Here is a 16,183-nt window from a genome sequence, read left to right as displayed (position 1 = left end):
ACAGATATACACACAAGCAAAACACTCATATATATAATTTTTTTTAAATCCACCCTGGCAGCAACACAGCGTTTACCACCAACCCTGACAACCTTAGTTCAATCCCTGGCCCGTCTGGGAGGAGAGAACTGACTTGGAGTTGCCCTCTGAGCTCCACATGTGTACTGTGGCTCATTCAAGTGTGCATGCACACATAATAAGATTTAATAACATTTGGCTTTGTTCCTCTGGTTTTTGAGATGTGGTTTCTCTGTGTAGTGCTAGCTATCCTGGAACTCACTTTGTAGTTCAGGCTGGCTGGCCGTGAACTCACAGAGATCCTCCTGCCTCTGCCTCCTGAGTACTAGGATTAAAGGTATATTTTACCACCACCAGGCTCCCTGGTTTCTTACGTTCCTTTTATCCCTCCTTCCAAAATGTTGCCTTAGCCTAGGCATGGGTCATATAGATGTCCCACTGATGGCTGACCACTCAATATTTACTTATTCTCAGTGCTTTTGACCAGTTATGAGCCTCTGCTGACTACTACTAAAAAATATTTTTCCCGCTGGCCAAAGTTAGCAGGAGAATTATTCTGTGGGCCTAAGCATAGTTATTTAGAAGGCAATTAACAGGCATATCATGTCCACCTAGAAAAAACAACTATAGTGACTTCTCCACTAGGGCCTGAGACCTCCCCAGCTACAAGTGTTTGACTGGATTCACAACATTTAGTATTGAGTTCCCTCCTTGTGGGCCTCAAGTCCGATCAGAAAGCACTTGGTTGGCCCATAACAGACCTGCCACTACTGCACTAGTGAACTCCCTTTGCCTGGCTGCCTGGTAACTTTACGCTCAGGGTCCATAACGTAGTAAGACCACTGAAGGCAGTTCTCCCCAGCAGTGCGTATAGCACTCTGGTACTGTGAGCCAGCAAGGAGGAAGCTCCCATCCCATTTCAATTTGATTTAAGTTCTGTGACCAAAGCATGTGGTGTCTTCATCAGTAGACTCGTCCCATCTAGTTCTGGCGATCAGCCAACAGCTGTAGCAAATTTCTGTATTGTTTTAGGGAATCTAGGAGGCTCTCCTGATTAATAATTCATAGGAAGGTACCATGTAGCTTTAACAGTTTTTAACACATGGTCAGTTGTTGTCCCCTCTAGTCTCCCAGGCATCTCCTTCTCTCTTGTATTATTTTTGAGCCACATCCTGGTATCATGTAATTCTTCCCTAAATATTTCAAAAATCTATCTCCAAAAGTTAAGTGCATCTTTTAAAAATATGTAATTGCTTATCATAGCTACAAATTGTTTAAAACATCAAAACTCTAGTCAACATTAAGGTTTCTAAGTTTCTCATGTGTTATGTTTAACATTCTGTTTGGATCTAGTGTCTTTTAATCTTAAATTGGTAATGGGCTCTCCTCTTAAGGCACTGAATGAAATTCTGCTGAATACCCCTGGGGCTGAAGATGTCAGTATGAGCACAATATAGTAGAGAACAGTATAGCTTGTTCACCCAGTGGAAGTAGATTGTAATTCTAGACTTCACAAGGCTTATGGAAGCCAACAGCCGTTTCCACAGATGCCTGGTTTGTATATCCCTGACATAAAGCATATCAGATATTGTGGTTTGTTTTTCCTCCTTGGGCCATTGTACACATGCCCCTTTAATATCTTTCTTGTTCCCATCTCATTAAAAGTCTTTGCAGCTTCTCCTTATTTACTGTATCAAATAAGACAAATAGTACTTGTTTACTGATGATTCATGGTAAGCAAATACTGATTTGCACAGACTTACCATCCTGTTCTTCCATGAAACTAGAAACAGTGTGAGGTGAGGTGCAAGACTGATGCCCTGACCAAACGAGATAACATCCTGAAAGTGAGTTGCAGCCCGTGAGCTCTTTGCAGGGGTGTTTCTAACCGGCAGCTTCACCTCTCACCCATTTACAGTTGATCCTAACAGCAGGAGACTTCCCCAGCTCTCTTCTCTTCAGGCTGTCTCTCACCTACCATCAGGCCTTCTCTGCGGGCCCATGAACAAACCTTGCTAATTTGATCCTACTGTAAGAACTGTGATATTTTGTGACAGTTTGGTTTGTTCCCTCTTGTTTGATAAAAACAGAAACAAATAGAAGGGGAGGAGAGGGTTGCAAGGCCAGTACAGGTACAGCGACCACAGAGATGGTGTGCTGTTCACAGAGCTTGGAAGCCCTGAGAGCAAGGCACCTGGAGCAGGCAGAACTCCTGCTCACATGCTAGTCCTTATGTATTCCATTGCTAAGTGTGAAAAAATGAACGCAGTCTAAAAGCATGGAAAGTCCATGTTTGAGGCTGCAGGTGGCTCAGTTTGCAGAGTGCTTGACTAGCATGCCAGAAGCCCTGGGTTTGATTCTCAGTGACCATAGGTCAGGCCTGGTGTCAGTTAGTCACCTGTAATCCTAGCTCTGGCAGGAGAATCAAGGTCATCCTTTGCTCCTTAGTTCTAGGCCAAACTAGACTACAGGAGCCGAGGGGGGAGAAGGGAGGAGGGGCAGAGGAAAAGAAAGGAGAGAGGGATAGAGGTGGGGAAGGAGGGGAGAGAGAGGGGAGGGAGGGGGAGAGAAAAGGAAGGCTGGAGGGAAGGCAAGCCACTGCCTGCCACTGTGGTTAGAATGTGGCCTGGCCTGAGAAGAGCTTATTGTTTGACCTTTATGTTTTAGAAGCGCACTATGTTTGGAAACAGAACTGGCCATAATCAGCTAAAGCTCCCTCTCCCATGGTTCCTGGCAAAGCTATAAAGCTGAAGGAGTGAGGCAGCTAGGCAGACCCTCCCACCAGGCCACAGTGCCCAGCAGACAAGCCACTTCTTTACTGCCAGCCCAGGGCTGTCACTTTATGAGAAGTCACTTTAATGACATGGACCCAGTTCATACGGTCAAAATATGCTGCCCAGGTGCATTATTTCCTCTTGTGGTAGGTGTTGTGGGTGTCGTCATCTGGTATTTGGGTGAGGCAGGAGCTTGCAGTCTTGATGACACTGAGCAGCGGGCAGTGTCAGGAGGTCATCTAACACAAGGTACATGACTCCCATAGCAGGTAGGAATACTGTGTGCTGTAGCTGAAGCCCAAGGCAGCCCTTTACCTCATAACTTTGTCTACAGACAGGATGTTGGGATGTGAGGTACAGCATAGCTTGTAGATCACACTACCTGCTCTCAGTGTCCTGTGTACACCACACATATCACCGCCATATCAGCAGGCAAGAGAGGCTGTAAGTAGTTTTAGCCCTCAGCCTGCAGGGTTGGAAGCCCAACACTATGCATTTATTCTAGTGAAGCTACTGGAATGACGAAGTCATAGTCTGTGGCCTCCTTTGAGTCTGACGTCACTGGTGTTGCTTTTCCCTTGACAGCCCATGCAGCCCTTCTGCAGTCAATTATAGCTCACTGTTGTTGCTCTTAGGGGGTAACCTCTGCCTAATAGAAGGAGAAATGGTCCTCTTTTGACTCTAGCTCAGAATGAAACTGTGTCATAAAGAGAATCTCAGGACAACTAAACACCATTCACAGAGATGACAGTGAGTATTGCCTCATTCAGAAAACTGGTGAATCATGTCCTGGTTGCTAGTGTCTGGTTGCTAATTAGATCTCCTTAGTTAAGGATCAAAGTTTCCTCAACTTTTATTCTCATAGTGTGTAACAAAGGGCAGGAATTCAGGAACGTTGTGTCTTTAAAAAATATAGCTTGAGGCAGGAAGTAGGCTGAGAAAAGGTATGGCAGGGCCATGAGATTCTGAGGTGCTGGAAAGGCTCCATGGCAGAGCAGCTGACCTGGGGCTTGACCAGCAGGTGGACTTAACAAACTGAAATAAAGGTAATGAGTTATTGTAGGTCAGATGTTTATGTGTGGGGATTGTGGGGATATTGGACTAAGCATGCACCCTCTTGGCAACTCAAGGAGATGGGTGCTCTTTTAGTCTCCAGGTTAGAGCTGGAGAAGCTTGTGTCAGATTGATTTTTCTCAAAGACACGCAGTTGGTGAATGACGTAGGTGGAATTCAATCCAGTCTGACCTGAAGGGTAACTTTTAAATACTGGGCTATCCTGTTCTATGTTCTAGGAATGAATTCCGTGGTTCACCTCATTGGTAGAACAGGCTCTGTTGTGAAAGCAATCTTGTCAGGAGGCTAGAGTATGCAGTAGGCAGGGAGCAGCGTGCTCTTCTGTAAGTCAGGAGTGGATCACAGAGAACTGGGTGCTGTGCTAAGGAAGTGAGATGGTCTTAGAAGGCAATGATCTCCTTAGATACCTGTTAATGAAGTGACAGAAGCAGGTATGTCCAGAAAGACAGCTATGGCGTGAGGGGCGGGAATAGGAAGCATGAGAAGCAGTTAGCTGCTCTCCTCCACAACCTTACAACGAGAATCTGGGCTGGGATTGTGGCTCCTACCTGTAATCCCAGCACTTAGACAGCTGAGACAGAAAGATCGTCATGAGTTCAAGGCCAGCCTGGGTTATATAATGAGTTCCAGAGAAGCCTGGATTACAGTGAGACCCTGTCTCAAAACAGTATTTTCTAGGGAAATTTTTGTATCTGGATCTTCAGGAGCTCCTCGAACAGACCTGTGTTTATGTGAACTTTTTTAAGTCCCACTCACCAATCCTTGCAAGGAATATGCAAATGTGCACGCATGTGTCACTTAACTAAAACCGTTGATGTATGTGACTTTCTTGTAATCCTCATGAATGGCTCTGTTATTACGTGATAGATGAGTGCGTGTTCCTAGTGGCAAGGAGATAGAGACAAGAAGATTAGACTCTGGGAAGCCCTCACGGTCCGCCCTCACGGTCCACCCTCACGGCCGCTGCTTCTTGGCTGTGTTCAGGATGCACATGTGACTCTCTTGCCCTTTGTGCCAGCTCACATTCCTGAGCTGTGTGTGTCACTCTGAGGTAATGTGTGTCAACATGGCATTATGTCACAAAGGGGACTACTCATGAAGAGACACACTCTAATATTTTCATGGTGAGCATGTCCCCATGGCTTCCCACGCCAAGTGTAGATTGTTACACACATTAGATTTCCTGAAATCTCACATGCCACCCTGGGGTCTTAGCAACAAATTTGACATACCTTTCATTTAAATAAGTGCCTATGGGGATTGTGGAACAGTTGGACATCCCTCACCCAAAAGTGCAAAAGTGGGGCACTTCTCATTTTTAGATTGGGGATGATAGGCCTGAAAAGTGTACATAAATTTCTCAAACTGAAAAATTCAAATTCTGAAATCTGAGGTAGTCAGGTTTCATCCATATGGGATAAGGGCTGTATGACCCGAATTTTATAGCTCTCCCTTTGCCAGGATTTTATTTGCTGCCTAAAATTACCTGGATATTATGAGCTGTTAATTTTAACTACAGAAGTGATTGGATTGAAATTTTATCTTTTAGAGGCAGATATTAAATATTTACTAATGAGATTTAATGCATGGAATTTACCTCGGAACGGCACAAGGAAGTGTCATGGAAGATGCCTAAAAGTAATGATAGCTTTGAGTTGATGATTGTGGAAACAGATGATGGAGCCTTACCTCGCCTGGGGAAGTGGGGCCATTAGACTGTCACTATATTGCATAAATTTGCAAGTAATTACGACCTTTATTGATGTTTGAAGTTATACACGTTACATTTGCTTAATTATTATGCATATATATTTATTATACATGTTTGAAAATAGACACACTTGGATCTCACAGGAGTGCTGGGAGATGAAGGAGAACTCCTGGTCATCTTTCCAGAGACTCGTCTGCTCAGTGCATCCTCGCCTTCCCGAGTGGCATTCTCTTCACCCAGCAGCCACCTCGGTCAAGCGTGGGCTGACCTAACTTGATCGAGCAGTGACTGACTGTATGCATTTCTCCGCAGCCTTTATCTGTGTCATCAGAGCTTTCATGTCTGGCTTCTTTCATCCTTTTCAGGGCTTTCCACCTAATCAGCCTGACATCCTGTGACACAGGATATTATGGTGTCTCAAGGATTCTAAAGTGATATATTAGAGGAGATAAGACATCAAAGGGCAGACGCTAATGTTTTCAAAATGGTGATTACCTGGGGCTGGGATCAGCGTCCAAACCATCTGAGCTCACTCACACACTGACAGCGCACTGAAACTAGGAGCTCACAGCATGCTTTTTCTTCCTGCGAAAATAGAAATAATCTAAAGACAGTGTCTTAATTAGTGTTTTCATCACTATGATAAACACCATGACCAAAAGCAAATTGGGAGAAAGGGCTCATTTCATCTTATAGCTTGTAGTCCGTCATTGATGAAAGTCAGGGCAGGGACTAAAGGCAGAGGCCATGGAAGAGCTGCTTACTGACTTGCTTTTTATGCCTTCCTCAGCCTGCCCTCCTGTACATCCCAGGACCACCAGCCAGCCTTGGGAGCTTTCTCAGAGGCTGTGGGAATCAAGCGATTGGTCACTAGAATGACACATCTTAAGAATTATGATCTCTGGTGTGGGCTTCAAAATAGTTTGGGGAGGTTGCTTGTGTTTCGAGCAAACTGTTGAAACAACCAAGTGAATCACTCTGGGGAGTGGGTGATACTGTGGGCCCTTCCTGGTTCATGGCTGAAACTGGGCTATGCCTGTGGTAAGGAACTTAGAGGAGGAAGCAGAGCTGCTGACTCATTAAGATTTCAAAAGCTTGGCATGTGGAGCTAGGAGTCTCAGGCTGTTGCCAAGGCAACAGCACAAAACTTTCTTATCCAAGGACTTGACCCAAGGGAGGGGAAAGGCTGGTGGTGGTTGGCCACTCATCTGTGCATGCTGAGGAGCTCATAGAACTGCAGGGAGGTCAGGTGTTCTCTCTAGTGTTATTCAGTTCTCCAGAATGCTGGTTTTAGAGAGACTCTAAGTGGGACTTCCCAGTGTGAGTGCAGGTGCCCATGTAGTCCAGAAGGAGGTGAAGATCTGGAGCTGGAGTTGTAAGCGGTTGTGATCTGCCCAAATCTGGCTGCTGGGAACCAAACTCAGGCCCATGCATGGAGGGGACAAAGGCTGTGCCGCAGCCACAGGCAGGATAAACCACATTTGTAATGCTAGCACTGGATATGGTGAGAAGGAGGACCCTGAGTTCCAGGTCAGCGTAGGCTACATAGTAAACTCTTACCTCAAAAAGCTAAAAAGAAAAATAACAAAAGTATACCTAATAGCAGCTTTTGCCCGGAGGTGGTGGCACACGCCTTTCATCCCAGCGCTTGGGAGGCAGAGGCGGTTGGATCTACAGAGCTAGTTGCAAGACAGCCAGAGTTATTACACAAAGAAACTCTGCCTTGGAACGCCAAACAAGTTAGAAAGCTTTCTTTATACATAGGTATTTCATCTCCTCCGTACACGGTCACTTTAAGAGGGCTTAAATGTGTCAGTACAGTCAATGGGATTTTTGCTGGATTGCAATCCTGACCAGCTTTAAAAGCTCACCTAGATGGCTGCAGCTAAACCTCTGGTGTCCTTGGGTGGAAACCACCCTTATTTGTTTCTGTCACAAGACATTCACCCAGGGACAAAGATGGGGTGGCTCGGGGCCAGGCCTCCACACTCTGGCAAAACCACTTGGAGATTCTGCTCAGGGGAGATGATCCCCACATTGCCTGTGCAGCAGTGGTATGGGGGAACATATTTCTCCACTGTCTTCAAGACAGTATGAGGCATTGCTGTACCTAAGCCCCTTGCCTCAGTCCAGAGGATAGAGAGCAAAGGGGTCTATTAAGGAGAAGACTTCACCTGTAGCCTCACCTGCCTCAACCAAGTAGCAGGAGAGAGTGAACTGAAAACAATCCTATGACCCACCCCCCCCACACACTATTGGCATGCCTGCCCACATGCACATGCACACACATGCAGATCCACATGCGTGCAGGAACATACACATACACAAGGTAATGAGGATAAGTTAGAAAAAATAATTTAAAAAGAGAGAGATTTCCACATGAGTCTGATATGGGTCACTCAGCTGGCTCCTCCTGGTTGGGGAGAGAAGTTGGAGGTTGCACAAGAGTACCCATGACTAGGGGAACAGAGATGACAATTTGTCATGACTACATACTACAGTATGCTGTTCAGCAGTTGAGCTGATATATGAAATGTGCATGTAGCAACATGCAAAGGCCTAGAAATCATATTGAGGGGTGAAAAACAGAAAGACAGAATGAGATATGTAACACAGTATTGTTCATATAAATGAAAATACATGCAAACATAGCACACACCTGATATGAACACACATAAGCCGGTAGCAGCAACTATACTGGAATGATTGCTTATAAGAGAAGAATGGAGAGAGGAATGGGGCAAATACGTCTGTGCATACATATACACAGATACATGCATATGCACATACTACATACATATGCACGAGCATGCATGCATACACAGATGTAGGCATAGGTACTACTACATATGTACACACATGCATGCATACATACACAAATGTGTGCATATGCACATAATACTATATGCATACACTGATACATGCATATGCACAAACTACTACATACATGCATACATATATGCTAACACAAACACAAAACAAAGGAAGAACCTTGAGTGGACTGATTTAGGGTATAATGTGCTGTGAACTGAAAATGTGTGATTAATGCTCTCTCTATCTGAGGTTTAATAGGTAAGAAAAACACTGAAGTGTAGAAGAAAATAAAAATTGGGTGCTCAGATCATGCCGTCTGAGGCTTTTCTCACCCAGATGTTATTGCCAGCATCTGAGTGAATGTCACCATAGTGGTTTGATATTCTCATTGAGAGGAATTTAAATGTGGACTCTGTGGAGTGTTTTGGAACTTGCCTGCCCTTGTCAGGTGTGGGGTTGTATGAGGCTATCCTGCTATGCAAAATACTTAGGAATTGGGCTGCAGCAATGGCTTCAAGGTTAGGAGCATGTATAGCTCTTACAGAGACCCTGAGTTTGATTTCCAGGATCCATGTTGGGCAGTACACAACAGCCTGTAACTCTAGCTTCAGAGGATCTGATACCTTGCTTTCCTCTAGACTCTGAGGGATTTGCATTCACACATGCACCCCTCCCATAGTCACATAATTAAAAATAAAAGTTTTTTTAAAAAAGATTTATTTTATTTTATGTATGTGAGTTCACTATAGCTGTCTTCAGACACACCAGAAGAGGGCATCGGATACCACTACAAATGGCTGTGAGCCACCATGTGGTTGCTGGGAATTGAACTCAGGACCTCTGGTAAAACAGTCAGTGCTCTTAATCGCTGAGCCATCTCTCCAGCCCAAAATAAAGTTTTTTAATGATCAGAAATGTATTAATTTTTAAATTAAGTAAGTTATGTGTATAGGCATTTTGTGTGCATGTATGTTTGTGCACCATATGCAAAGGCCAGAAACTGGTGTTGGAGCCCCTGGAACTGAAATTACAGACAGTTGTGAGCTGCCATATGGGTGCTGACCCATGTCCTATGGCAGAGCAGCTAGTTCTCTTAAGCAATAAGCCATCTCTCAGACCCCAGGAAAATACTATATGTTTCCTGATACCCAGAAGTAGAATTAAGTATTTGCTCTTGTATTTATCCCAAATATAAAAGCTATGCTAACAATAAATGAGAAACAGAAAATTTTAATAAAGGAAAGGAAAGGAAAGGAAAGCCTCAATTCTGTTTGGCTTGGTTTTCTAGAAATTCTATGTCCATTTTTTTTGTATCAAGCTAAGCCTGAGTACAGATGGGTCAGTTGGAGTCCCTGGATGTTAAGACCTGGTGTCTCAGCATCTGAGATAATGTCTAGACCAATACAGCAATACAAGGGCAAGACCTACAAGCTAAAAGTGCATACCATTTAAAAACAGTATTTGAGGGCTGGAGAGATGGCTCAGAGGCTAAAAGTACTTGTTGCTCTTGTAGAGGACCTGAATTCAGTTCTCAGCACCTACATAGAATGGCTTATATTTACAATGGTTCTCAACCTGTGGGTCATTACCCCTTTGGGGGTCATATATCAGATATTTTGCATATCAGTTATTTACATTATGATTCATAACAGTAATAAAATTATTGTTATGAAGTAACAACAAAATAATTCTATGGTTGGGGGTCAGCACAACACAAGGAACTGTAAAGTTGAGAACCATTGTTTTAAAACTTCCTGTAACTTTAGTTCTCACAGATGTAATGCTCTCTTCTGGTCTTTGGACACCTGCATACATGCACAAGCACACACAGATCATTTAAAACAGTATTTCAGTAAGTAATACAGCTTCGAGTTTTATGGTTAACTAGTGGGTCTAGCTCAAGGTACATAAGACCTAATGTGCTCCGAAACAGCTTGTGTTCAATAGTTGCCCAGCGTCAGGAAGATGAGTGCATCCAATGACTGCAGTCCGTTAGGAAACTGCTGTTCTGTGGGGTCTGACATGAGTGAGGAAAGCCCTTGTCTTAGTTAGGGTTTTATTGCTGCGAAGAGACCCCATGACCATGGTGACTCTTATAAATGACAACATCTAGTTAGGACTGGTTTCAAGTTTCAGAGGTTCAGTCCATTATCATCATGGTAGGAAGCATGGCAGCACACAGGCAGACATGGTGCTGGAGAAGGAACTGAGAGTTCTACATCTTGATATACAGGCAACAAGGAGAGACTTGTCACACATAGAAGGCCTCAAAGCCTACCTCCACAGTGACATACTTCCTCCAAGAAGACCACACCTCCTAATCGTGCTACCCTCCATGGCCAACCATTCAAACACATGAATCTATGGGGGCCATCCCTATTCAAACCACTACAGCCCTTATTCCTTCTGGAGATGTGGGCACAGTCCATACCAAGGTTTAGCTCAGTCAGCCCCTCAGTTGTCCAGGGTACACCGTGCTCAGCTGGGAGATGTCCCTGACTCTCTGTGCTCTTCTCCAGCAGGTTCCCACTGTTTGCAACATTGTTCCAGGTTGGTGCAAGAGAGGCAGCCTCAACTGGCCGTCCTGACCTCCTCGACTGGGCCAACCTCCACACTCTGCAGAGATCTTGCTTCTCTAAAGGTAGAGTCGGACCCATCCCACTTGAGAGGGCTCATGACTGTCACCCACTAGAGCACAGGGAGATTGACACTAGGAGCTCTGAGATTTGGTCAGAAAGAACAGCTTGTTAGCCGGAAACCTTTGATCCCAGAACACACTAAATAAAACAAAGACAAACTCTTTCCAAACCACCTAGCTTTAGAAAACTAAGTCATAGAGAGTGGCTACATCAGGACACTGGCTGCAGCCCATGTTTAGGGGTCATCAAGCCTCAAGTTCTGATAGATCTCAGATGTGACATCATTGCAGACTTGACTCTTCCCAAGGAGGCCCCAAATAAACCCGGAACAAGGAGAAGCCATCCCCACAGTGCCGAGCTTGAATTCCTGACCGTAGACTCCCGTGTACATGATAAACTGGTGATTATACCAGTAGGTTGGAGCAGTCTGTTACATAGCCATCAAAGTAAAAGACCTATTGTCTTCAGTGCCACCAGAAAGTGCACAATAAGGATGAGAAACTAGCCAAGCGTGGTGTCTCATGCCACTGATCCCAGTTCTCAGGCCGAGGCAAGAAGTTTATTCATGAGTTTGAGGCCACCTTGGGCCACAGAGTAAGACAGTCTCAAAAAGGAAAAACCCAACAACAACAAAAAATAAAATATACAGGAATAAAGGCAAGGGTGGCAGGTGCTGTTACAAAATAAAAATTAAAAAAATTTAAACTGAGAGTTACTAAAACTATGAACAAAACCCAGAAATTCATGCAACCTCCTGTTCATGGCTTGGCTTTAGCAATGAGATACATCAGTGAAAGAAAGTGATATTATTATGTTTCTACATGTATACATTTATATAGTTAGTTAGTTAGTTAGTTAGTTAGTATTGGGGTGTGGAGGTCAGAGGTCTCTCCATCCATCCTGCATTCCTCTGCTTGGCAGCAAGTGTCCACAAGCTATGCCTTCCTATAGGCCTGTTTTTGTTTTATATTTATTTGTTTGAGACAAATCTGGTCTGGAACTTGTTATATATAGCAGAGGATGGCCTTGAACTCCTAATCCTCTTGCCTCTATCTCCAAAGTGCTGCAATTACAGGCCTATACCACTATACTTGCTTAGATGCCATTGTTTTGCTCCAAGTCAGACCAAACTATTGCAAGAAGTCAGTGAAGTACAAGGAACACCAGGTCAGTTTGACCTCTGACCCTAGATGACATTATTGTGTTTTTTCAGCCTCAATGCTGTAATTGTTGAATTCTGTATTTCCTATATGTATATATAAAGTATACAAAGATAAAGGGACACTAATTTGTTTTAAGATAGAGATGTGGGAGGGTTGCGTGTGAATGGAATAAGATTGACGTATGTCGATAATTGCTGAAACCAGACAGTGTCTAATAGCGAGGCTCTCGTTATCATCTGTACTCTGTGGACTTGGAACTTCCATAAGAGAAATGGGAGGACTCACTCTTTGCTGCCCATCTCTTCCAGACCTGGGTTTGTACTAACTGGTGCCTACTTACATAGATCTGAACATGACCCTTCTGCAAGCCTGAGGCTTCTTGAGAACCCCTATTCTAGTATGGAGGCTTTCTCATACAGAAGCAGACTAGCAGAGGAAAACCTAGTCTTGGCTAGTACTCAAGATACTCTTCAAATTAGCATAATTTTTGGTGGCTAAAAATCCTCTAGGACAGAAATGTCTTCCTTGGCAGCGCCTATTGAGTGCTAGGGACACAGGGGCCATCAGCAAATGTTTGTATTTGATTAAGAAATATAAACTGAGCTAGGTGGCTCGTGCCTGTAAATCCTAGGACTGGGGTGGTAGAGGCAGAAGGGTCAGGGAAGTGGGTGTGGCTAGCTGTCAGTTCAGGGTTAATCCCCTAGTTTGCTTTGAATGTTAAATAGTGTTTAGTTTTCGGTCTTGAAATACATCTGTCAGCAGAAAGATAGACAAATGGGCTGCGTGTTGCTATGCAGAAGACACGTTTTGGAAGATTCTCCTTTTGCACGTGGATCCTTTCTCCCCTAAAGAAAGCTATTAACTCATGCTGCAGCCGGCTGCTCTTGCTTGGTTTTGGCTATGTCACCAAGCCCAAAATAGAAAGTTCTTTTATTGCAGAGCAAAGCAGGAGGTTTAAATTTGTCAATTCAAGAACAAAGGGTAGCATTATGTTGGCTTTTCTAGGAGAGTGAGGAGAGAGAGAGAGAATGCCTGTTTCATTAGGAGTGATCTGACACTGGCAGGGGCTGGGACCAGGAGACAATCTTCCACTGTGGTAAGCTGGGCACGGTTCCCATCCTGCTCCCCTCGAAGCCTCCTCCTGACAGCAGCACTTCTTTCAGGACAAGGGAAAGCAGCTGAGCTATTGGGAAATCGGTTCCAGAAATCACTGCCATTATCAGACTGGAAACAATTCCCGGAACCAAAAACCTGTTCTCAGCTTTAAGAGGAATCAGTACCTGGCCACAGAGCCAGGAGAGGGTAACCTTTTGTCTGTGAGATGGTCAAAGTGGCTTCCATGATCCTTTCATTAGGAAGAGTGTGAGAAGGTGTATATTAGGTGTATATTCTCTTCCTAGAGGAGGAGCAAACTGCTCTCTCTGTCTGGAGAGTGGCCTGACAACATGAATGTCAGGCCACAGAAACATGAACACCAGGGGAGAGTACCCAGAGGGTCTTGAGTCTCTAGATAGTGCAAGTGCAGGAGATGTTGGTGACATCACAGATATGCTTTGTGGAAGAGCAAAACCGTGGCTATGGTGTTAGTTCATTCATGGGGGCATGAGAGGAGGATGAACCATGGTTCATTTATGCTTTGGATGACTTTGGATCCATCAACATGAACAACCTGGAGCTATGTGCAGTGATATGGATGGACTTTAGTCATACAATCATAAACACAGAAAAAGTCCTAAATGACTTCAAAAATCAGTCTTTAAGAATATTTATAGGGGCTGGAGAGATAGCTCAGTAGTTAAGGGCACTGACTACTCTTCCAGAGTTTGTCCTGTGTTCGAATCCCAGCACCCACATGGCAGCTCACAACTGTCTGTACTCCAAGATATGACATCCTCGAATAGACATACATGCAGGCAAAACACCAATGCACATAAAATAAAGGTAAATAAATAAAAATTTAAAAATAATATAGAAACAATGAAACCACATAAAAATAGAAGCAAGGAAATGAAACTCTAGGGTTGGTAGGAGAGGGAGATGACAGGCTATGGTTAGAGATTGGATACTGATTATATTATTAAATTAATACATGTATTACCTAAGTCAACAAGATCTGGACCATTCACTTGCCAACCATGAGGATGTGTCATGAGCCAGGGCAATCCAGGGTACAAGTCTGCATAACTAATATTAGCAAGGTAACAGCAGGCTAGAGACGTTTCACTCCCAAGTATCTGTCTTGAAGAGCTAGTGCCAGAAACACAAACTTATGAGCAAGGACATTTGCCACTGTGTACCAAAATGAAAACAGGAAACAGTTTAAGGGCCAATGTAATGCATTATGAATTATATAAATATCAACATGTTAGAAAACTAGGTAATAGCTGAAAGTATGATTGTCACATTGTAACTAAATATATGAGGAAGTTCATGATCCATGAAATGAATAAATGATCCATTAATAAAGCAAGTTATACAATACGAACTCAACTTTCAATTTCCCATATATGTAGACAAACGCATATGCACACACATATACATGCTGGGAAGGTAGTCTCAGTGGCACATACCTGTCATTCCAGCATTGAGGGGCTGACATGGGACCATTAAAAGATTGGGGTAAGCCTGGTCTATATAGAGAAACCCCACCTTAAAACAAAGAAAAAACCAAACAGACAAATAAGTAAAAACTAGAAAAAGGCACAACTCTGTGTGTGTGTGTGGGTGTGCGTGCGTGTGCACACGCACACGCGCATACACACATGCCCTCAGAGTCCAAATCTCCTGAAGCTGGAATTACAGTCAATTGTGTGCTGTCTGATACAGGTGCTGGGAAGAGTAGTGTTTGCTTTTAACCACTGAGCCATCTCTCTAGCCTAGGCCATTTGTTTATTAATTTGTTTGTTCATTTGGGACAAGGACTTACTATGTAACTTTGGCTGGCCTGGGACTCACAATATAGGCAAGTTGTCCTCAAAATCACAGAGATCTACCTTCCTCTGCCTCCCAAGTGCTGGGATTAAAGGGGTTTACCACTATACCCAGCCAGGCCATTTATTTAAAAAGTAAACTAACTCTATGAGATGGTGCTACAGAAGAAATGTTGAAATTTATGAATTAAATAACCTTCAGAACACAGAGACCATTTTTTTAAGAAGTGCCTTAAACATGGCTTCCAGGGGCTTTTGAAGTATAGGTCTGCTAGGATTCAGCCTCCCAGATCCAAAAATGGCTACATCAGAGACAGTGGTCTCTGTGAAAACAGAGCTGGGAGCTAAGCAGCCTTATAGGAAACCTGAAGCCCATACAGACAAGGCAGCTAACCAGTAGACATAGGAAGGATAGACTTGAGGGGTCAGAACACCCATGCCTCTGGAGGTTCTGATGAACCAGTGAGGGAAAGGGTTAGGGTTAGAGGCTAAGATGTTTTATTCACAGTTTGGCCAGCTCTCACGCCCACCAGCTGTTGAAGGACTGGCTTCCAAAGTCTTCAGATGAGAGGAGGAGGGTGGTACAGCCATGGGACAGAGCCAAGGGCGTAGCTGCGGTCTCTTCTCATCTCTCATGCCTTAAATATAAGCTCTGATGTGATCAAGGCACCAGAGATAAAATGCCTTTCTCAAACTAAGCAGGCAGGATCTGGTGTCCACTTTGGACAAGATAGTGGAAAATGGACTCGGGGGTGGGGGGTTGGGGTGGGAATATCTTGGCCTCAGTACTTGCTCACAAGGGTTGAAAAATTTGACACCTTAACATTGTAAACAAATGTAGACATGGTTTCCTGTGTTCTCTCCAAGCACTGAGAACAGACTAAGTATGATTTAAGAGAGAATACATTTTTAACAATTCTTCTCTTCTCAGCTAAAGAAGTCCGGGTTATCCTTCAACATGGAGCTCAGGCATCAGCTTCTACAGAAAGACTTTCCAAATATCACCAAGCAACATCCTCACTCTTGAGAGTATGATTAATAAATTATTGGTTTTACCTGA

At 43.9% G+C, this 16,183-nt stretch overlaps 1 long non-coding RNA gene across 1 annotated transcript in view; it reads left to right on the top strand.

Annotated features, from left to right (window-relative positions):
- LOC114627988 overlaps nucleotides 1-16,183 on the top strand; it is a 42,568-nt gene extending 26,385 nt beyond the window's left edge. The window contains exons 2-3 of the long non-coding RNA XR_003712425.1: nucleotides 10,911-11,032; nucleotides 16,055-16,183. This is a non-coding gene — a long non-coding RNA (uncharacterized LOC114627988). The remainder of the gene's footprint in view (nucleotides 1-10,910; nucleotides 11,033-16,054) is intronic.

This window comes from Grammomys surdaster, unplaced genomic scaffold (genome assembly GCF_004785775.1).
Source record: "Grammomys surdaster isolate TR1022 unplaced genomic scaffold, NIH_TR_1.0 262, whole genome shotgun sequence".
NCBI lineage: Eukaryota > Metazoa > Chordata > Mammalia > Rodentia > Muridae > Grammomys > Grammomys surdaster.
The sequence above is the reverse complement of the archived record's forward strand: the minus strand, read 5'-3'. Positions and strand labels throughout refer to the sequence as shown.